This window comes from Panulirus ornatus, chromosome 38 (genome assembly GCF_036320965.1).
Source record: "Panulirus ornatus isolate Po-2019 chromosome 38, ASM3632096v1, whole genome shotgun sequence".
Classification (NCBI taxonomy): domain Eukaryota; kingdom Metazoa; phylum Arthropoda; class Malacostraca; order Decapoda; family Palinuridae; genus Panulirus; species Panulirus ornatus.
The window spans coordinates 27,470,916-27,495,058 of record NC_092261.1 but is presented as its reverse complement, the minus strand read 5'-3'; the positions used below and the strand labels follow the sequence as shown (position 1 = coordinate 27,495,058).

At 40.0% G+C, this 24,143-nt stretch overlaps 1 protein-coding gene across 4 annotated transcripts in view; it reads right to left on the bottom strand.

Annotated features, from left to right (window-relative positions):
• LOC139760934 (teneurin-m-like) overlaps nt 1-24,143 on the bottom strand; it is an 874,918-nt gene that overhangs the window by 761 nt on the left and 850,014 nt on the right. The gene's annotated exons all lie outside the window — the stretch shown is intronic.

Here is a 24,143-nt window from a genome sequence, read left to right as displayed (position 1 = left end):
ATTCATGAGCAAAGATGATTATATTTTTGATGGGATAATCATTAAAACTGAATGTTTGGTATGTATGTTAAAACATCTAATCAAGGTATGAATTATTATTTCAAATGCAAAAATGAAGCATACTAAATCTGATAAATATCTGACAAAACTAAAATACATGATAAAAGCCAAAAACAGAAAAGTCTGGCAAAGAAGGGACCAAAAGTATCAAAAATATCTAAATGCAACTGCCTATAAGTGCAAATTTGATAACAAGAATACTAAAACTGAAACATATAAAGCTATTAAAAGTTAGATTCTGCTATTTATCAAATATACACAGGAATTAAGACACAAAAATGAATAAATTATCATTAGTAGACCAAAATTTGCATGCTAGGCTCTGAAGTAATAGGATTTGAAGATGAGGAAATATTCATTCTCATGATATCGTTTTTCATATATGATACCTTATAGCAAAACCTAAAATGATTAATATATATATATATATATATATACATATATATATATATATATATATATATATATATATATATATATATATATATATATATATATATATATATATATATATCTTTCAAACTATTCACCATTTCCTGCATTAGCAAGGTAGTGTTAAGAACAGAGGACTGGGCCTCTAAGGGAATATCCTCACCTGGCCCCCTTCTCTGTTCCTTCTGTTGGAAAATTAAAAAAAAAAAAGGAGAGGGGAGAATTTCCAGCCCCCCGTCCCTCCCCTTTTAGTCGCCTTCTACGACACGCAGGGAATACGTGGGAAGTATTCTTTCTCCCCTATCCCCAGGGATAATATATATATATATATATATATATATATATATATATATATATATATATATATATAACTCCAGGACCCCTTTTATAGTAATCTAACATCAAGACTACAATACACTCAGTAGCAGGAAAAGGATGGACTTCTTTGAAGTGAGAAGTTCTTTGATGAGAATATACACTGTTTCATCAACTAAGTTTTACTGAGCCTTGCCATGAAACAGATGAAGAAAGGCCCATCCACTCATATACATACATACATACATACATACATACATACATGCACATATACTTGCATATACACACACATACATATACATACATACACATGTATTTATTCATACTTGCTTGCCTTCATCCATTCCTGGTGCCACCTTGCCCCAAAGGGAACAGCATCGTCACCCTCTGAATCAGCGAGATAGTGCCAGGAAAACAGACAAAAAAGGAGACATTCACTCATAATCAGTCTCTAGCTGTCATGTGTGATACACTGAAACCACAGCTCCCTATCCACATCAAGGCCACAGATCTTTCCATGATTTACCCCAGATTTTTCACAAGCCCTGGTTCAGTCCATTGACGGCATGTTGACCACGGTACACTACATCGTTCCAATTCACTCTATTCCTTGCATGCCTTTAATCCCCCTGCATGTTCAGATCTTGATCACCAAATATCTTTTTCACTCCATCCTTTCTGTTACAAGCTGATTCACTACAGAGTTCTGTTTTTTTTTTTTTTTGTTTAATTGAACTGATTTGCTACCGAGATTTTTTCTTCTTTTTGTAATTCTATGACAAATTGCAATTCAAATGAAATGGTCACATTTTTCTTTATGTTAACTGGACCATTGGTGAATGACACATTTAGAATACTCTAGTCCAATCAGTACTAAGCTCCATGTGCTTCTTTACTTTGAATATATGCATTAATGTTCAATATCTAACTTCCTTCATTCATCATCTAAAGCAAAACATTGTGAATTAACTATACCCATAATGTCTGTAGATACATTTGCCAGTGATAGTGTTGAGAAAAAGTATCACACTTAGAGATGAAAATGGGAGAATCATAGGTAAGAAATAATGCTGTCAAAAATGTATGTCCATATCACATATATAATAGTAAGCCTGTTCAAAGCTAATTCATTTAAAGCTCTTTCTCCAGGGATGCATCTCGAGTGTTTAACAGGATATCCCTATACACAAACATATACACACACATAATGGAGGTCATTATGTGATTGACATATATATATTTTTTTTTTTTTTTTTTTTTTTTTTTTTTTTTTATACTTTGTCGCTGTCTCCCGCGTTTGCGAGGTAGCGCAAGGAAACAGACGAAAGAAATGGCCCAACCCCCCCCCATACACATATACATACACACGTCCACACACGCAAATATACATACCTACACAGCTTTCCATGGTTTACCCCAGACGCTTCACATGCCTTGCTTCAATCCACTGACAGCACGTCAACCCCTGTATACCACATGACTCCAATTCACTCTATTTCTTGCCCTCCTTTCACCCTCCTGCATGTTCAGGCCCCGATCACACAAAATCTTTTTCACTCCATCTTTCCACCTCCAATTTGGTCTCCCTCTTCTCCTCGTTCCCTCCACCTCCGACACATATATCCTCTTGGTCAATCTCTCCTCACTCATTCTCTCCATGTGCCCAAACCATTTCAAAACACCCTCTTCTGCTCTCTCAACCACGCTCTTTTTATTTCCACACATCTCTCTTACCCTTACGTTACTTACTCGATCAAACCACCTCACACCACACATTGTCCTCAAACATCTCATTTCCAGCACATCCATCCTCCTGCGCACATCTCTATCCATAGCCCACGCCTCGCAACCATACAACATTGTTGGAACCACTATTCCCTCAAACATACCCATTTTTGCTTTCCGAGATAATGTTCTCGACTTCCACACATTTTTCAAGGCTCCCAAAATTTTCGCCCCCTCCCCCACCCTTTGATCCACTTCCGCTTCCATGGTTCCATCCGCTGACAGATCCACTCCCAGATATCTAAAACACTTCACTTCCTCCAGTTTTTCTCCATTCAAACTCACCTCCCAATTGACTTGACCCTCACCCCTACTGTACCTAATAACCTTGCTCTTATTCACATTTACTCTCAACTTTCTTCTTCCACACACTTTACCAAACTCAGTCACCAGCTTCTGCAGTTTCTCACATGAATCAGCCACCAGCGCTGTATCATCAGCGAACAACAACTGACTCACTTCCCAAGCTCTCTCATCCCCAACAGACTTCATATTGCCCCTCTTTCCAGGACTCTTGCATTTACCTCCCTTACAACCCCATCCATAAACAAATTAAACAACCATGGAGACATCACACACCCCTGCCGCAAACCTACATTCACTGAGAACCAATCACTTTCCTCTCTTCCTACACGTACACATGCCTTACATCCTCGATAAAAACTTTTCACTGCTTCTATATATATATATATATATATATATATATATATATATATATATATATATATATATATTTTTTTTTTTGCTTTGTCGCTGTCTCCCGCGTTTGCGAGGTAGCGCAAGGAAACAGACGAAAGAAATGGCCCAACCCACCCCCATACACATGTATATACATACGTCCACACACGCAAATATATATAACTACACAGCTTTCCATGGTTTACCCCACATGCTTCACATGCCCTGATTCAATCCACTGACAGCATGTCAACCCCGGTATACCACATCGATCCAATTCACTCTATTCCTTGCCCTCCTTTCACCCTCCTGCATGTTCAGGCCCCGATCACACAAAATCTTTTTCACTCCATCTTTCCACCTCCAATTTGTTCTCCCACTTCTCCTCGTTCCCTCCACCTCCAACACATATATCCTCTTGGTCAATCTTTCCTAACTCATTCTCTCCATGTGCCCAAACCATTTCAAAACACCCTCTTCCGCTCTCTCAACCACGCTCTTTTTACTTCCACACATCTCTCTTACCCTTATGTTACTTACTCGATCAAACCACCTCACACCACACATTGTCCTCAAACATCTCATTTCCAGCACATCCATCCTCCTGCGCACAACTCTATCCATGGCCCACGCCTCGCAACCATACAACATTGTTGGAACCACTATTCCTTCAAACATGCCCATTTTTGCTTTCCGTGATAATGTTCTCGACTTCCACACATTCTTCAAGGCTCCCAGAATTTTCGCCCCCTCCCCCACCCTATGATCCACTTCCGCTTCCATGGTTACATCCACTGCCAGATCCACTCCCAGATATCTAAAACACTCTACTTCCTCCAGTTTTTCTTCATTCAAACTTACCTCCCAAATGACTTGACCCTCAATCCTACTGTACCTAATAACCTTGCTCTTATTCACATTTACTCTTAACTTTCTTCTTTCACACACTTTATATATATATGTATATATGTATATATATATATATATATATATATATATATATATATATATATATATATATATATATATATGGCCCAACCCACCCCCATACCATGTATATACATACTCGTCCACCCACACAAATATACATACCTATACATCTCAATGTACACATATATATACACACACGCAGACATATACATATATACACATGTACATAATTCATACTGTCTGCCTTTATTTATTCCCATCGCCACCTCGCCACACATGGAATAACATCCCCCTCCCCCCCTCATGTGTGCGAAGTAGCACTAGGAAAAGACAACAAAGGCCACATTCGTTCACACTCAGTCTCTAGCTGTCATGTAATAATGCCCAAAACCACAGCTCCCTTTCCACATCCAGGCCCCACAGAACTTTCCATGGTTTCCCCAAATGCTTCACATGTCCTGATTCAATCCATCGAAAGCACGTCAATCCCGGTATAAAACATCGATCCAATTCACTCTATTCCTTGCCCGCCTTTCACCCTCCTGCATGTTCAGGCCCCGATCACTCAAAATCTTTTTCACTCCATCTTTCCACCTCCAATTTGGTCTCCCACTTCCCATCGTTCCCTCCACCTCCGACACATATATCCTCTTGGTCAATTTTTCCTCACTCATTCTCTCCATGTGACCACACCATTTCAAAACACCCTCTTCTGCTCTCTCAACCACGCTCTTTTTATTTCCACACATCTCTCTTACCCTTACATTACTTACTCGATCAAACCACCTCACACCACATATTGTCCTCAAACATCTCATTTCCAGCACATCCACCCTCCTACACACAACTCTATCCATAGCCCATGCCTCGCAACCATACAACATTGTTGGAACCACTATTCCTTCAAACATACCATCAAACACATTCAACAAACCTTCAAAATACTCACTCCATCTCCTCACATCACCATTACTTGTTATCACCTCCCCATTAGCCCCCTTTACTGAAGTTCCAATTTGTTCTCTTGTCTTATGCACTTTATTTACCTCCTTACAAAACATCTTTTTATTCTCCCTAAGATTTAATGATACTCTCTCACCCAAACTCTCATTTGCCCACTTTTCCACCTCTTGCACCTTTCTCTTGACCTCCTGCCTCTTTCTTTTATACATCTCCCACTCATTTGCACTATTTCCCAGCAAAAATCGTCCAAATCCCACTGTTTCACTAATAATCTTACTTCTTCACCCTACCACTCGCTACACTTTCTAATCTGCCCACCTCACACGCTTCTCATGCAACAAGCATCTTTTGCGCAAACCATCACTGCTTCCCTAAATACATCCCATTCCTCCCCCACTCCCCTTACGTCCTTCGTTCTCACCTTTTTTTATTCTGCACTTAGTCTCTCCTGGTACTTCCTCACACAAGTCTCCTTCCCAAGCTCACTTACTCTCACCACTCTCTTCACCCCAACACTCTCTCTTCTTTTCTGAAAACCCATACAAATCTTCACCTTCACCTCCACAAGATAATGATGAGACATCCCTCCAGTTGCACCTCTCAGCACATTAACATCTAAAAGTCTCTCTATCGCATGCCTATCAATTGACACGTAATCCAATAACGCTCTCTGGCCATCTCTCCTACTTACATATGCATACTTATGTATGTCTCTCTTTTTAAACCAGGTGCTCCCAATCACCAGTCCTTTTTTAGCACATAAATCTACAAGCTCCTCACCATTTCCATTTACAACAATGAACACCCCATGTACACCAATTATTCCCTCAACTGCCACATTACTCACCTTTGCATTCAAATCACCCATCACTATAACCCGGTCTTGTGCATCAAAACCACTAACACACTCATTCAGCTGCTCCCAAAACACTTGCCTCTCATGATCTTTCTTCTTATGCCCAGGTGCATATGCACCAACAATCACCCATCTCTCTCCATCCACTTTCAGTTTTACCCATATCAATCTACAGTTTACTTTCTTACACTCTATCACATACTCCCACCACTCCTGTTTCAGGAGTAGTGCTACTCCTTCCCTTACTCTTGTCCTCTCACTAACACCTGACTTTACTAACAAGACACTGCCAAACCACTCTTCCCCTTTACCCTTGAGCTTTATTTCACTCAGAGCCAGAACATCCAGGTTCCTTTCCTCAAACATACTACCTATCTCTCCTTTTTTCTCATCTTGGTTACATCCATCCACGTTTAGACATGCCAATCTGAGCCTTCGAGGAGGATGAGCACTTCCCACGTGACTCCTTCTTCTGTTTCGCCTTTTAGAAAGTTAAAATACAAGGAGGGGAGGGTTTCTAGCCCCCCGTTCCTGTCCCCTTTAGTCGTCTTCTACGACATGTGAGGAATGCGTGGGAAGTATTCTTTTTCCCCCATCCCCAGGGATATATATATTTTTTTTGTTACATAATATTCGCCATTTCCCACATTAGCGCGGTAGCGTTAAGAACAGAGGACTGGGCCTTTGAGGGCCTTTGTGTGCAGGAGGGTGGATGTGCTGGAAATGAGATGTTTGAGGACAATATGTGGTGTGAGGTGGTTTGATCGATTAAGTAACAATAGGGTAAGAGAGATGTGTGGTAATAAAAAGAGAGTGGTTGAAAGAGCAGGAGAGGGTGTTTTGAAATGGTTTGGTCACATGGAGAGAATGAGTGAGGAAATATTGACCAAGAGGATATGTGTGTCAGAGGTGGAGGAAACGAGGAGAAGTGGGAGACCAAATTGGAGGTGGAAAGATGGAGTGAAAACGATTTTGAGTGATAGGGGCCTGAACATGAAGGAGGATGAAAGGCGTGCAAGGAATAGAGTGAATTGGAACAATGTGGTATACCGGGGTCGACGTGCTGTCAATGGATTGAACCAGGCCCCGATCACACAAAATCTTTTTCACTCCATCTTTCCACCTCCAATTTGGTCTCCCTCTTCTCCTCGTTCCCTCCAGCTCCGACACATATATCCTCTTGGTCAATCTTTCCTCACTCATTCTCTCCATGTGCCCAAACCACTTCAAAACACCCTCTTCTGCTCTCTCAACCACGCTCTTTTCATTTCCACACATCTCTCTTACCCTTACGTTACTCACTCGATCAAACCACCTCACACCACAAATTGTCCTCACACATCTCATTTCCAGCACATCCATCCTCCTGCGCACAACTCTATCCATAGCCCACGCCTCGCAACCATACAACATTGTTGGAACCACTATTCCTTCAAACATACCCATTTTTGCTTTCCGAGATAATGTTCTCGACTTCCACACATTCTTCAAGGCCCCCAGAATTTTCGCCCCCTCCACCACCCTATGATCCACTTCCGCTTCCATGGTTCCATCCGCTGCCAGATCCACTCCCAGATATCTAAAACACTTCACTTCCTCCAGTTTTTCTCCATTCAAACTCACCTCCCAATTGACTTGACCCTCAACCCTACTGTACCTAATAACCTTGCTCTTATTCACATTTACTCTTAACTTTCTTCTTCCACACACTTTACCAAACTCAGTCACCAGCTTCTGCAGTTTCTCACATGAATCAGCCACCAGCGCTGTATCATCAGCGAACAACAACTGACTCACTTCCCAAGCTCTCTCATCCACAACAGACTTCATACTTGCCCCTCTTTCCAAAACTCTTGCATTTACCTCCCTAACAACCCCATCCATAAACAAATTAAACAACCATGGAGACATCACACACCCCTGCCGCAAACCTACATTCACTGAGAACCAATCACTTTCCTCTCTTCCTACACGTACACATGCCTTACATCCTCGATAAAAACTTTTCACTGCTTCTAACAACTTTCCTCCCACACCATATATTCTTAATACCTTCCACAGAGCATCTCTATCAACTCTATCATATGCCTTCTCCAGATCCATAAATGCTACATACAAATCCATTTGCTTTTCTAAGTATTTCTCACATACATTCTTGAAAGCAAACACCTGATCCACACATCCTCTACCACTTCTGAAACCACACTGCTCTTCCCCAATCTGATGCTCTGTCCATGCCTTCACCCTCTCAATCAATACCCTCCCATATAATTTACCAGGAATACTCAACAAACTTATACCTCTGTAATTTGAGCACTCACTCTTATCCCCTTTGCCTTTGTACAATGGCACTATGCAGGCATTCCGCCAATCCTCAGGCACCTCACCATGAGTCATACATACATTAAATAACCTTACCAACCAGTCAACAATACAGTCATCCCCTTTTTTAATAAATTCCACTGCAATACCATCCAAACCTGCTGCCTTGCTGGCTTTCATCTTCCGCAAAGCTTTCACTACCTCTTCTCTGTTTACCAAATCATTTTCCCTAACCCTCTCACTTTGCACACCACCTCGACCAAAACACCCTATGTATGCCACTCTATCATCAAACACATTCAACAAACCTTCAAAATACTCACTCCATCTCCTTCTCACATCACCACTACTTGTTATCACCTCCCCATTTGCGCCCTTCACTGAAGTTCCCATTTGCTCCCTTGTCTTACGCACTTTATTTACCTCCTTCCAGAACATCTTTTTATTCTCCCTATATATATATATATATATATATATATATATATATATATATATATATATATATATATATGTGTGATGTCTCCATGGTTGTTTAATTTGTTTATGGATGGGGTTGTTAGGGAGGTGAATGCAAGAGTTTTGGAAAGAGGGGCAAGTATGAAGTCTGTTGTGGATGAGAGAGCTTGGGAAGTGAGTCAGTTGTTGTTCGCTGATGATACAGCGCTGGTGGCTGATTCATGTGAGAAACTGCAGAAGCTGGTGACTGAGTTTGGTAAAGTGTGTGAAAGAAGAAAGTTAAGAGTAAATGTGAATAAGAGCAAGGTTATTAGGTACAGTAGGGTTGAGGGTCAAGTCAATTGGGAGGTAAGTTTGAATGGAGAAAAACTGGAGGAAGTAAAGTGTTTTAGATATCTGGGAGTGGATCTGGCAGCAGATGGAACCATGGAAGCGGAAGTGGATCATAGGGTGGGGGAGGGGGCAAAAATCCTGGGAGCCTTGAAGAATGTGTGGAAGTCGAGAACATTATCTCGGAAAGCAAAAATGGGTATGTTTGAAGGAATAGTGGTTCCAACAATTTTGTATGGTTGCGAGGCGTGGGCTATGGATAGAGTTGTCCGCAGGAGGGTGGATGTGCTGGAAATGAGATGTTTGAGGACAATGTGTGGTGTGAGGTGGTTTGATCGAGTAAGTAACGTAAGGGTAAGAGAGATGTGTGGAAATAAAAAGAGCGTAGTTGAGAGAGCAGAAGAGGGTGTTTTGAAATGGTTTGGGCACATGGAGAGAATGAGTGAGGAAAGATTGACCAAGAGGATATATGTGTTGGAGGTGGAGGGAACGAGAAGAAGTGGGAGACCAAATTGGAGGTGGAAAGATGGAGTGAAAAAGATTTTGTGTAATCGGGGCCTGAACATGCAGGAGGGTGAAAGGAGGGCAAGGAATAGAGTGAATTAGATTGATGTGGTATACCGGGGTTGACTTGCTGTCAGTGGATTGAATCAGGGCATGTGAAGCGTCTGGGGTAAACCATGGAAAGCTGTGAAGGTACATATATTTGCGTGTGTGGGCGTGTATGTATATACATGTGTATGGGGGTGGGTTGGGCCATTTCTTTCGTCTGTTTCCTTGCGCTACCTCGCAAACGCGGGAGACAGCGACAAAGCAAAAAAAAATATATATATATATATATATATATATATATATATATATATATATATATATATATTTTTTTTTGCTTTGTCGCTGTCTCCTGCGTATATATATATATGTATATATATATATATATATATATATATATATATATATATATATATATATATATATATATATACATATGAAGGTAAGAGATGCACCTGGACTGGATGGGATTATGGCTTAAATGCTGAAGTATGGAGAAGAAAGTGCGATAGAGTGGATGCATCTTAGCATGGAAATAGATGATTGTGCCTGAGGATTATGTGAAAGCTATCATTGTTCATTTATTCAAAGGAAAAGTTGCTAAGGATGTAAGTATCAATTATAGGGGAATAAGTGTGTTAAGTATACCAGCAAAAGTATTTATCATTATTATTTATTATAATTTGTCGCTGTCTCCTGCGTTAGCGAGGTAGCACAAGGAAACAGACAAAGAATAGCCTAACCCACCCACATACACATGTATATAAAAAAAGACCCATACACACACATGTATATACATATACATTTGAACATATACATACACAGACATATACATATATACACATGTACATATTCATACATGCTTCTTTCATCTATTCCCATCGCCACCCTGTCACACATGAAATGGCACCCCCTCCCCCCCACAGTTCCCTTTCCACAACCAGGCCCCACAAAACTTTCCATGCTTTACCCCAGATGCTTCACATGCCCTCCTTCAATCCATTGACAGCACGTCAACTCCAGTATACCAATTCACCCTATTCCTTGCATGCCTTTCACCCTCCTGTATGTTCAGGCCCCAATCGTTCAAAATCTTATTCACTCCATCCTTCCACCTCCAATTTGGTCTCCCACTTCTCATTCCCTCCACCTATGACACATATATCCTCTTTGTCAATCTTTCCTCACTCATTCTCTTCATGTGACTAAACCATTTCAATACACCCTCTTCTGCTCTCTTAACCACACTCTTTTTATTACCAAACATCTCTCTTACCCTTTCATTACTTACTAGATCAAACCACCTCACACCACATATTGTCCTCAAACATTTCATTTCCAACACATGCACCCTCCTCCGCACAATCCCATCTATAGCCCATGCCTCGCAACCATATAACATTGTTGGAACCACTATTCCTTCAACCATACCCATTTTTGCTCTTCGAGATAACATTTTTGCCTTCCACACATTCTTTAATGCTCCCAGAACCTTTCCCCCCCCTCCCCCACCCTGTGATTCACTTCCACTTCCATGGCTCCATTCACTGCTAAATCCACTCCCAGATATCTAAATCACTTCACTTCCCCCAGTTTTTCTCCATTCAAACTTACCTCTCCCAATTAACTTGTCCCTCAACCCAACTGAACCTAATAACCTTGCTCTTATTCACATTTACTCTCAGCTTCTTCTTTCACACACTTTTTAAAACTCAGTCACCAACTTCTGCAGTTTCTTACCCAAATCAGCCACCAGAGCTGTATCATCAGCTAACAACAACTGACTCACTTCCCAAGCCCTCTTGTCCACAACAGACTGCATACTTGACCCTCTCTCCAAAACTTTTGCATTCACCTCCCTAACAACCCCATCCATAAACAAATTAAACAACTATGGAGCCATCATGTTCCCCATGTTGCAAACCAACATTCACTAAAAGCCAATCACTTTCCTCTCTCTCTACTCGTACAGATGCCTTATATCCTCGATAAAAACTTTTCACTGCTTGCTAGCAAATTACCTCCCACACCATATACTCTATATACTTTCCAAAGAGCATCTCTATCAACTCTATCATATGCCTTCTCCAGATCAATAAATGCTACATACAAATCCATCTGTTTTTCTAAGTATTTCTCACATACATTCTTCAAAGCAAACACCTGATCCACACATCCTCTACCAATTCAGAGTGGTATAGGAAAAGTGTTTGCAATAATATCAATTGACAGAGCAATGGAAGTGACTGAATGCAGAATAAGTGAAGAGCAAGGAGGTTTTAGCACGGATAGGGGATGTGTGGATCAGATCTTTGTAACAAAGATGACCGTGGAGAAGTATTTAGCAAAAGGTAAGACGTATGCAATTTTATGGATGAGGAGGTGTGTGACAGTCGAGTGGAATGCTTTGTGGGATGTGTTAAGGACATATAGTGTAGGGGAATTGTTGGATAAGGTAAAAGCATTCTTTAGAACAAATATGTGTGTAAGGGTGGATGGAGATACATGTAGGTGTGAGGCAGGGCTGTGTGATATCACTGTGTCTTTTTAATGTATATATGTATGGAGTGATGAGAAAGATGAAAGCAAAACTAGGGAAAAGGGGTGCAGAAATGAAGTGTGGCAGTTAGATATGGTGGCAAGCCTGTTTGCTGATGATACTGTGTTGTTTGTGGAGAGTGAAGAGGAGTTGCAGAAGGTTGTAAGTGCATATTTTGACATACGTAAGCAAAGATTGAAGGTAAATACAAGTAAAAGTAAGGTAACGGTGTTTGAAAGGAAACAGCAAAACTATGAATTTTGTAAAACCATATAGAGTGAAAGAAGAAAGTGTACTAAATTGTGCTGTAGATATGGGGGAAAGAGATTGGAAGTGAGGAAATTTAAGCATCTGAGAGCTGTCTTGGGTAAGTGTGGTGATATGGAAGGAGAGATAAATAAGAGAACAGTACAGGGTAGATGAGTCATTGGGTCCCCTAATAGAATAATGAAGAGTAGAGGTGTAAGTATGAGAGTGAAGAGAAAATTAAGGAACAGCATAGTCCTCCCATCTCTGACATATGTAGCCAAAACATGGATGTGGAATGATGCACAGCGGTCAAGACTCCAAACTGTGGAAATGAGCCATCTGAAAAGAGTATGTGGTGTGACTAAATGGGACGAAGAAAGAAATGAAAGGGTGTAAGAGAAATGAGGTGTAGTATGGAATACAATGGGAGTGAATTGTGGAGTGAAACATAATACTTTGAGGTGGTTTGGATGTGTGAAAAGAATGCAAGACTGGGAGTTCACAAGAAGAGTGATATGATAACGTATGATAGTACAATTAAAGGGGTTGGTGAGAGTGGAAGACCACCTATGACGTGAGCAAACAGTGTGGAGGAATACTGGAGGAAGAAAAACAGAGGAAGAATGAATATAATGGTGTATACAATGGAGACAACATTAGACTGACAACTCAGTGGTCATAGGTGTTTCTAATGCTGTATTGTTTTGAATTTTCATGTATTTTAGAAATGTCACATAACCATAAAATGACACTGAGCCATATTCTTATTTGTTCAAATAAAATCACTTTCATTTTCTGTGTATTAGAGAAATGTTGCATAATCTGGAAAGTAATACTGATGAGCAATTTTTTTTTTTTGTTTAAGCAAAATCACTGTGATTGTTTAGGTTTTAAAAATATTGCACAACCATAAGAATAATGCCGATTAAATTATTTTTTCAAATAAAATAATCTTGATTTTTTCATGTGCTTCATAGATTTCGCATAAACACTTCAATAATGCTGATACACAGTATCTTCTCAGTAAAATGAATGTGATTTTTCATGTGGATTACAAAATTTAAAATAATACATAATGCTGATACACAATCTTTATTGTTCCAGTAATATCATTCGATCTTTACCTCATTTTTCACCCAATTCTTTTGCTGTGATAGTAAAAGAACACGGTGGGGGTTGCAGTTTAAATGTTAAGTGCCCATTTCAGGTGGAATGATATACAGGTTTTTACATATTTCTAATATAAAATCTATTTGAATTTCTAAAAGTCATAAATGTTTCTTGAAAGCAGGCACTGGACTGAGAAAGACTGGGAACCACTGATAAGGCTAACAAAATGGATGGGCTGGTTCTTTATGAATCCAGCATGTTGGTAATATTAGGTTACATTATATTTTAATCACACTAAGTCAGAAAAGTGATATGATATATACTTCATGCCAACCAGAGTAATTAACATTTCAAACTGTGATTATCAAGTTTTGAGTGTTGACTGGCCTTTGTGGGAATTATGCTAATGTTGTTTCGGGGTGTATTACTTTTCTTTTGTGCAGAAGTACTAAATGGTTAAAACAGTTTCAAATACATTTCAGATGCCAATTTTTTACCATGCATGTGATATTCATTTTAGCTTAAATCTACTCATTTGTGACATACATCATGAAAAGACCCACTTTTGGAATGGTGCAAGAAAATTAATGTAAACGTTTTGCAATATGTGGATGATGATCATCAGACACATCATTTTGCATCATTTCTCAAAGTATCGAATTTCGTGAATATCAACTTCAATAAACAACTCTAACCTACAATACACTTAGACTATAATTTAGTTTGGTTTAACGAAGTTGGACATAATTTAGTTTAGAGGTTAATTTATATGTTAACTATGATATGTTATGGTTTAAGTTTGACTGAGTTAAATTTGGATAAGTTACATTTAATATACATTCAGGTTAGTTGTTGCTATGCTACAATGTAGAAAATTACTCAGATGTGGGAAGTAGCTATGCTCAGTTATGGGAAGTAGCTATGCTCAGATGTGGTTAAGATTGGTTAAGTCATACTAGGATAAGCAAAAGTTAGTGTAATATGGTTTGTAACTAAGCTAGTGCAAAGATGTGGCAAGTTGCTTATATGTGGTGCGTAGCTTTGCAAGGATATGGTAAAGCTTGCATACTAGCCAAGGATGTGGTAAGTGCTTTTCTAGGATATAGTTAAGTTAGTGTAATATGGTTGCTACTAGGCTAGTGCAAGGGTGCGGCAAGTTACTTATATGTGGTACGTAGCTTTGCTAGGATATGGTAAAGCTTGGTTACTAGCCAAGGATGTGGTAAGCAGCTTTGCTAGGATATAGTTAAGCTTGGTTACTAGCCAAGGATGTGATACGTTGCTCAGGTGTGTTACGTAGGAGGGATAGGATTTGATTAAGCTTAGTTAATTTAAACTAGGAAGAAACCAAAGTTCATGTAATGTAATTAGCTCTTATGCTAGGATGGCATTAAGCTTGGTTAAGTGTGTTTAAGTTAACCTAGTTTAAACTAAGGTTAGCATAATGTTGGGTTGATTTAGAGTGGGTTAAGACTGTCAGCTTAGTTTTGATTCAAGTTACAAGAGGATTACTTTAGTTTACGCAAAGGATAGGTCAGGATAGGATATAGGATATAAACTGACTTGGTAAAGGTTAAATTAGGTTAAGACATGTTTATATTAAGTGTTGAATTCTAAGTTATGGTTAGATTAGATGGCATTTACATTTATTCCTTTTCTTTTTAAAGACCTTAGTTTACTTTAAGCACTCAAAACTCAAAAATAATTCACTGCAAAAGAAATTATTATTGTTTCTGTAACCAGTATAAAATGCTTAAGAACACAATTTCTTGACATTTACGAGTACCTCCCAGGAAGCTTACTTTAGGTTAGGGGATGGGATAGATCAGGATAGAATATAAATTAGCTTGGTATAGGTTAAATTAGATTAAACATCAGGTGCTGCAGTCTAAGTTATGGTTAAGTTAGATGCCATCTACAGTCATTCCTTTCCTTTTTACAGTTCTTAGCTTACTTTAAGCACACAAAACTTGAAAAGAATTTATTGCACGATAAATCGTTATTTCTGAAACCAGAATAGAATGCTTAAGAACAGCACCTTCCAAAACCTCTATGTTGAAAAATCCTAGTCGCATAGTGATAAATACAATACCCTATAAGTCTAAATGCATTTTAGCATTAGTTTGACCATTCAATATGAAAATGCAATAGTTTTGATTTGAGTTGATTTCTTTACTATTCTTGTGGAAAACAAAAGACCTATTAGCAAATTGAGATGATTTTGTAATCAATGAGCAGCCAGTGGTTGCACTTTATTGATAAGCATATAAATTCTGTGAAACATATATGAAAAAGAGACTTCAATAGCTGTTGCAAGTTGAAGATGGTTTTCCCCTTTGTCTTTATACTTGCTGTGGTAAGGACAGATTACTTACAATGATATGTGGAAGAAAAATGTAATATTTTTTGACTTTAGTGCTATGTCAATTATATTCTGCCTTTACTTTAAGCCAGAAATTATCTAAGGTAGTCTCTTGAATAAAATTCCTGTAATGTCAGACCAGTTTAAAAAAATGAAACGACTCTATTGCCAGCATGCTAGTCTGTAGACTATGTAGTTGGTGTGTCAGCTATTTAGTTAGCAACAGGTCACCAGCTGGAGAACCAAAAGATGTAATGTGTGACATACTGTTCATGCTTGCTTATATGCTAGTTTATCTACAGAGCACTTCCCATACATCACTTTGTAGTGCAAGGCTACATTATTAATCAAGCATTATTATACTTTATATCTCTTATACTTGACAAAGAGGATATATGTGTCAGAGGTAGAGGGAATGAGAAGTGGGAGACCAAATTGGAGGTGGAAAGATGGAGTAATTGGAGGTGGAAAGATGGAGTGAAAAAGATTTAGAGTGATCGGGGGCTGAACATGCAGGAGGGTGAAAGGCATGTAAGGAATAGAGTGAATTGGAACGATGTGGTATACCGGGGTCGATGTGCTGTCAATGGATTGAACCAGGGCATGTGAAGCATCTGGGGGTAAACCATGGAAAGTTCTGTGGGGCATGTGGAAAGGGAGCTGTGGTTTCGGTGCATTATACATGACAGCTAGAGACTGAGTGTGAGCAAATGTGGCACATATACATACATATACATATCAATGTATACATACATATCCATACACAGACATATATGTATATACATACATATATGTCGTTTGTTGGGTTTTTTTTTGTTGGGTTTTTTTTCCCCAAAAGAAGGAACAGAGAAGGGGGCCAGGTGAGGATATTCCCTCAAAGGCCCAGTCCTCTGTTCTTAACGCTACCTCGCTATCACGGGAAATGGCGAATAGTATGAAAAAAAAATGTCGTTTGTATATTATTCATTTTATTAAATAAATAAAATAAATAATATACAAACGCCCACCCACGCACATATACATATCAATGTATACATACATATCCATACACAGACATATATGTATATACATATGTACATATTCATACTTGCTGCCTCCATCTATTCCCGTCACTACCCCGCTACACAGGAAATAGCATTCCCCTGCCACCCACCTCAGAGGCAGTGCCAAGGAAAGACAAAAATGCCACATTCATTGACACTCAGTCTCTAGCTGTCATGTGTAATGCACCCTTTCCACATCCGGGCCTGACAGACCTTTCCATGGTTTACCCCAGATGCTTCACATGCCCTGGTTCAGTCCATTGACAGCACTTTGACCCCAGTATACCACATCGTTCAAATTCACTCTATTCCTTGCACGCCTTTAACCCTCCTGTATGTTCAGGCCCTGATCACTCAAAATCTTTTTCACTCCATCCTACAACCTTCATTTTGGTCTCCTGCTTCTCCTTGTTCACTCCACCTCTGACACTTATACCTCTTTGTCAATCTTTCCTAACTCATTCTCTCCATGTGTCCAAACCATTTCAATACAACCTCCTCTGCTCTCTCAACCACACTCTTTTTATTACCACACTTCTCTCTTACCCTTTTGTTACTTACTTGATCAAACCATCTCACACCACATATTGTCCTCAAACATTTCTTTTCCAACACATCCACCCTCCTCCATACAACCCTATCTATAGCCCATACCTTGCAATCATATGTTCCTTCAAACATACCCATTTTTGCTTTCCAAGATAACGTTCTTGCCTTCCACACATTCTTCAATGCTCCCAGTACCTTCACTCCCTCCCCCATCCTGTGACTCACTTCCACTTCCATAGTTCCATCTGCTGTTAAGTCCGCTCCCAGATATCTAAAACACTTCACTTCCTCCAGTTTTTCTCCATTCAAACTTACCTCCCAAATAACTTGTCCCTCAACCCTACTGTACCTAATAACCTTTCTCTTATTCACATTTACTCTCAGCTTTCTTCTTTCACACACACACTCAGTCACCAACTTCTGCAGTTTCTCACTCAAATCAGCCACCAGCGCTGTATCATCAGCTAACAACAACTGACTCACTTCCAAGGCCCTCTCATCCACAACAGACTGCATATTTGCCCCTCTCTCCAAAACTCTTGCATTCACCTCCCTAACAATCCTATTCATACACAAGTTAAACAACCATGGGGACATCACGCACCCCTGCTGCAAACTGACATTCACTCGGAACCAATCACTTTCCTCTCTTCCTACTCATGTACATGCCTTACATCCTTGGTAAAAACATTTCACTGCTTCTAGCAAGTTACCTCCCACACCATATACTCTTAAAACCTTCCACAAAGCATCTCTATCAACCTTATCATATGCCTTCTCAAGACCCATAAATGCTACATACAAATCCATCTGTTTTTCCAAGTATTTCTCAAAAACATTCTTTAAAGCAAACACCTGATCCACATATCCTCTACCACTTCTAAAACCACACTGCTCTTCCCCAATCTGATGCTCTGTATATGCCTTTACCCTCTCAATCAATACCCTCCCATATAATTTCCCAGGAATACTCAACAAATAGATTACATATATGAATGACAGAGATCTAACTTGAATGACAAAACCTTGAAAATTGCTGAAGCTAGTCAAAATAAACCAAAACAATACAGTGTAAGCCATCTGAATTCCCAAAGTTTTGTTCATATGAGCTAGGAGAACAATGTTTCATGTAGAAAAAAGCAATAAAATCATAGTCAGTGAAAATAATCATCTTGTTGCTATCACCAGGTCAGTCTCACTCACATGGATATACATCTTAAATAGTAAAAAAATATCTCTTATGAAATCACAGAACATCAGAAAATAAAAATAAAACAACCAAGAAACAAATTATGAAGGCCTTAACTTACCCAGAGAGAAAAAAAAGAAATTGTGTTGGGAGCATTTTGGAAAAACTGAATATCTAATGGCTTGGATGCGCTACTTTCAACACAGATCTATCATTCATGTGATAATCTGTTGATATATCATGTACTGTTATTATTTCTAATTGATGATTTATGGAATCTAATATTATAAAGAATTCTATTGATAGTGTTTTTTGTGAGAAATACTTAGAAAAGCAAATGGATTTGTGTGTAGCATTTATGGATCTGGAGAAGGCATATGATAGAGTTGATGGAGATGCTCTGTGGAAGGTATTAAGAATATATGGCGTGGGAGGTAAGTTGTTAGAAGCAGTGAAAAGTTTTTATCGAGGATTTAAGGCATATGTACATGTAGGAAGAGAGGAAAGTGATTGGTTCTCAGTGAATGTTGGTTTGCGGCAGGGGTGCATGATGTCTCCATGGTTGTTTCATTTGTTTATGGATGGGGTTGTTAGGGAGGTGAATGCAAGAGTTTTGGAAAGAGGGGCAAGTATGAAGTCTGTTGTGGATGAGAGAGCTTGGGAAGTTAGGCAGTTGTTGTTCGGTGATGATACAGCGCTGGTGGCTGATTTGGGTGAGAAACTGCAGAAGCTGGTGACTGAGTTTGGTAAAGTCTGTGAAAGAAGAAAGCTGAGAGTAAATGTGAGTAAGAGCAAGGTTATTAGATACAGTAGGGTTGAGGGACAAGTCAGTTGGGAGGTAAGTTTGAATGGAGAAAAACTGGAGGAAGTGAAGTGTTTTAAATATCTGGTAGTGGATTTGGCAGCGGATGGAACATGGAAGCAGAAGTGAATCATAGGGTGGGGGAGGGGGCGAAAGCTCTGGGAGTGTTGAAAAATGTGTGGAAGTTGAGAAAGTTATCTTGGAAAGCAAAAATGGGTATCTTTGAAGGAATAGTGGTTCCAACAATGTTACATGGTTGCGAGGCATAGGCTATAGGTAGAGTTGTGCGGAGGAGGGTGGATGTGCTAGAAATGAGACGGATAAGGACAATATGTGGTGTGAGGTAGTTTGATCGAGTAAGTAATGAAAGGGTATGAGAGATGCGTGGTAATAAAAAGAGTGTGGTTGAGAGAGCAGAAGAGGATGTTTTGAAATGGTTGGGTCACATGGAGAGAATGAGTGAGGAAAGACTGACCAAGAGGATATATGTGTCAGAGGTCGAGGGAATGAGGAGAACTGAGAGACCAAATTGGAGGTGGAAAGATGGAGTTATAAAGATTTTGAGCGATCGGGGCCTGAACATGCAGGAGGGTGAAAGGCGTGCAAGAAATAGAGTGAATTGGAACGATAAGGCATACCGGGGTTGACGTGCTATCAATGGATTGAACCAGGGCATGTGAAGCGTCTGGGGTAAACCATGGAAAGTTTTATGGGGCCTGGATGTGGAAAGGGAGCTGTGGTTTTGGTGCATTATGCATAACAGCTAGAGACTGAGTGTGAATGAATGTGGCCTTTGTTGTCTTTTCGTAGTGCTACCTTGAGCACATGCGGGGGGAGGGGGTTGTCATTTCATGTGTGGTGGGGTGGCAACGGGAATGAATAAGGGAAGACAGTATGAATTATGTACATGTGTATATATGTATATGTCTGTGTGTGTATATATATGTATACGGTGAGATGTATAGGTATGTACAAGTGCTGTGTGTGGACGTGTATGTATATACATGTGTATGTGGGTGGGTTGGGCCATTCTTTCGTCTATTACCTTGCGCTACCTCGCTAACGCGGGAGACAGCGACAAAGTATAATAAATAAATAAAAATATCTATATCATATATATTATACTTTGTCGCTGTCTCCCTCATTAGCAAGGTAGCGCAAAGAAACAGACGAAAGAATGGCCCAACCCACCCACATACACATGTATATACATACAAGTCCACACATGCACATATACATACCTATATATTTCAACGTATACATATATTTACATACAAAGACATATATACATGTGCACATGTACATAATTCATACTTGCTGCCTTTATTCATTCCCGTCGCCACCCCGCCATACATGATATGACAATCCCCTACCCCCGCGCAAGCATGAGGCAACACCAGGAAAAGACAACAAAGGCCACATTTGTTCACACTGTCTCTAGCTGTCATGTATAATGCACTGAAACCACAGCTTCCTTTCCACATCCAGGCCTCACAAAACTTTCCATGGTTTTCCCCAGATGCTTCACATGCCCTGGTTCAATCCATTGACAGCACATCAACCCTGGTATGCCACATCGTTCTAATCTACTCTATTCCTTACACGCCTATCACCCTCCTCCATGTTCAGGCCCCGATCGCTCAAAATCTTTTTCACTCCATCCTTCCACCTCCAATTTGGTCTCCCACTTCTCCTCATTCCCTCCACCTCTGACACATATATCCTCTTTGTCAATCTTTTCTCACTTATTCTCTCCATGTGACCAAACCATTTCAATGCACCCTCTTCTGCTCTCTCAACCACACTCTTTTTCTTACCACACATCTCTCTTACCCTTTCATTCATTACTTGATCAAACCACCTCACATCACATATTGTCCTTAAACATCTCATTTCCAGCACATCCACCCTCCTTTGCAGAACCCTATGTATAGCCCATGCCTTGCAACCATATAACATTGTTGAAACCACTATTCCTTCAAACATACCCATTTCTGCTTTCCGAGATAATGTTCTCGCCTTCCACAGATTCTTCAATGCTCCTAGAACTTTCACTGCCTCCCCCACCCTGTGATTCACTTCCACTTCCATGGTTCCATCTGCTGCCAAATCCACTACCAGATATCTAAAACACTTCACTTCCTCCAGTTTTTCTCCATTCAAACTTGCCTCCCAATTGACTTGTCCCTCAATCCTACTGTACCTAATAACCTGGCTCTTATTCACATTTATTCTCAGCTTTTTTCTTTCATACACTTTACCAAACTCAGTCACCAGCTTCTGCAGTTTCTCACCCAAATCAGCCACCAGCACTGTATCATCAGCAAACAACAGCTGACTCACTTTCCAAGGCCCCTAATCCATAACAGACTGCATACTTGCCCCTCTCTCCAAAACTCTTGCATTCACCTCCCTAACAATCCCATCCATAAACAAATTAAACCATCATGAAGACATCACGTACCCCTGCCGCAAACCGACATTCACAGAGAACCAATTACTTTCCTCTCTTCCTACACGTACACATGACTTACATCCTTAATAAAAACTTTTCACTGCTTCTAACAACTTGCCTACCACACTATTTACTCTTAATACCTTCCACAGAGCATCTCTATCAACTCTATCATATGCCTTCTCCAGATCCATAAATGCTACATACAAATCCATTTGTTCTTCTAAGTATTTCTCACATACATTCTTCAAAGCAAACACCTGATCCAAACATCCTCTACCACTTCTGAAACCACACTGCTCTTCCCCAATCTGATGCTCTGTACATGCCTTCACCCTCTCAATCAATACCCTCCCATATAATCTCCCAGGAATACTCAACAAACTTATACCTCTGGAATTTGAGCACTCACCTTTATCCCCTTTGCGTTTGTACAATGGTACTATGCAAGCATTCCGCCAATCCTCAGGCACTTCACCATGAGCCATACATAAATTTAATATCCTCACCAACCAGTCAACAACACAGTCACCCCCTTTTTTACTAAATTCCACTGCTATACCATCCAGACCCACCGCCTTGCTGGCTTTCATCTTCTGCAAAGCTTTCACTACCTCTTCTCAGTTTACCAAATCATTCTCCCTGACCCTCTCACTTTGCAGACCGCCTCAACCAAAACACCTTATATCTGCCACTCTATTATCTAACACATTCAACAAACCTTCAAAAGACTCACTCTATCTCCTTCTCACATCACCACTACTTGTTATTACTCCTCCATTACCCCCTTCACCAATATTCCCATTTGTTCTCTTGTCTTATGCACTTTGTTTACCTCCTTCCAAAACATCTTTTTATTCTCCCTAAAATTTAATGATACTCTCTCACCCCAACTCTCATTTGCCCTCTTTTTCACCTCTTGCACCTTTCCCGTGACCTCCTGCCTCTTTCTTTTATAGATCTCCCTGTCATTTATACTATTTCCCTGCAAAACTCATCCTAATGCCTCTCTCTATTCTTTCACTAATAATCTTACTTCTTCATCCCACCACTCACTACCCTTTCTAATCTGCCCACCTCCCATGCTTCTCATGCCACAAGGATATTTTGCACAAGCCATCACTGCTTCCCTAAATACATCCCATTCCTCCCCTACTTCCCTTACATCCTTTGCTCTCACCTTTTTCCATTCTGCACTCAGTCTCTCCTGGTACTTCCTCACACAAGTTTCCTTCCTAGGCACACTTACTCTCACCATTCTCTTCACCCCAACATTCTCTCTTCTTTTCTGAAAATCTCTACAAATCTTCATCTTCGCCCCCAGAAGATAATGATCAGACATCCCTCCAGTTGCACCTCTCAGCACATTAACATCCAAAAGTCTTCATTTCACGTGCCTATCAATTAACACGTAATCCAATAATGCTCTCTGGCCATCTCTCCTACTTATATACATATAATTATGTATATCTGTTTTTAAACCAGGTATTCTCAGTCACGAGTCCTTTTTCAGCACACAAATCTACAAGCTCTTCTCCATTTCCATTTACTACACTGGAAACTCCATGTACACCAATTATTCCCTCAAGTGCCACATTACTCACCTTTGCATTCAAATCACCTATCACTATAAACTGATCTTGTGCATCAAAACTGCTAACACACTCACTCAGCTGCTCCTAAAACACTTGCCTTTCATGATCTTTCTTCTCATGCCCAGGTGCATAGGCACCAGTAATCACTCATCTCTCTCTTCTTCCACTTTCAATTTTACCTATATCAATCTAGAGTTTACTTTCTTACACTCTATCACATACTCCCAAAACTCCTGTTTCAGGAGTAGTGCTTCTCCTTCCTTTGCTCTTGCCCTCTCACCAACCCCTGATTTTACTCCCAAAACATTCCGAAACCACTCTTCTCCTTTACCCTTGAGCTTCATTTCACTCAGAGCCAAAACAACCAGGTTCCTTTCCTTAAACATACTACCTATCCCTCCTTTTTTCTCATCTTGGTTACATCCACACACATTTAGACACCCCAATCTGAGCCTTCGAGGAGGATGAGCACTCCCCGTGTGACTCCTTCTTCTGTTTCCCTTTTAGAAAGTTAAAATACAAGGAGGGGAGGGTTTCTAGCCCCTGCTCCTGTCCCCTTTAGTTGCCTTCTACG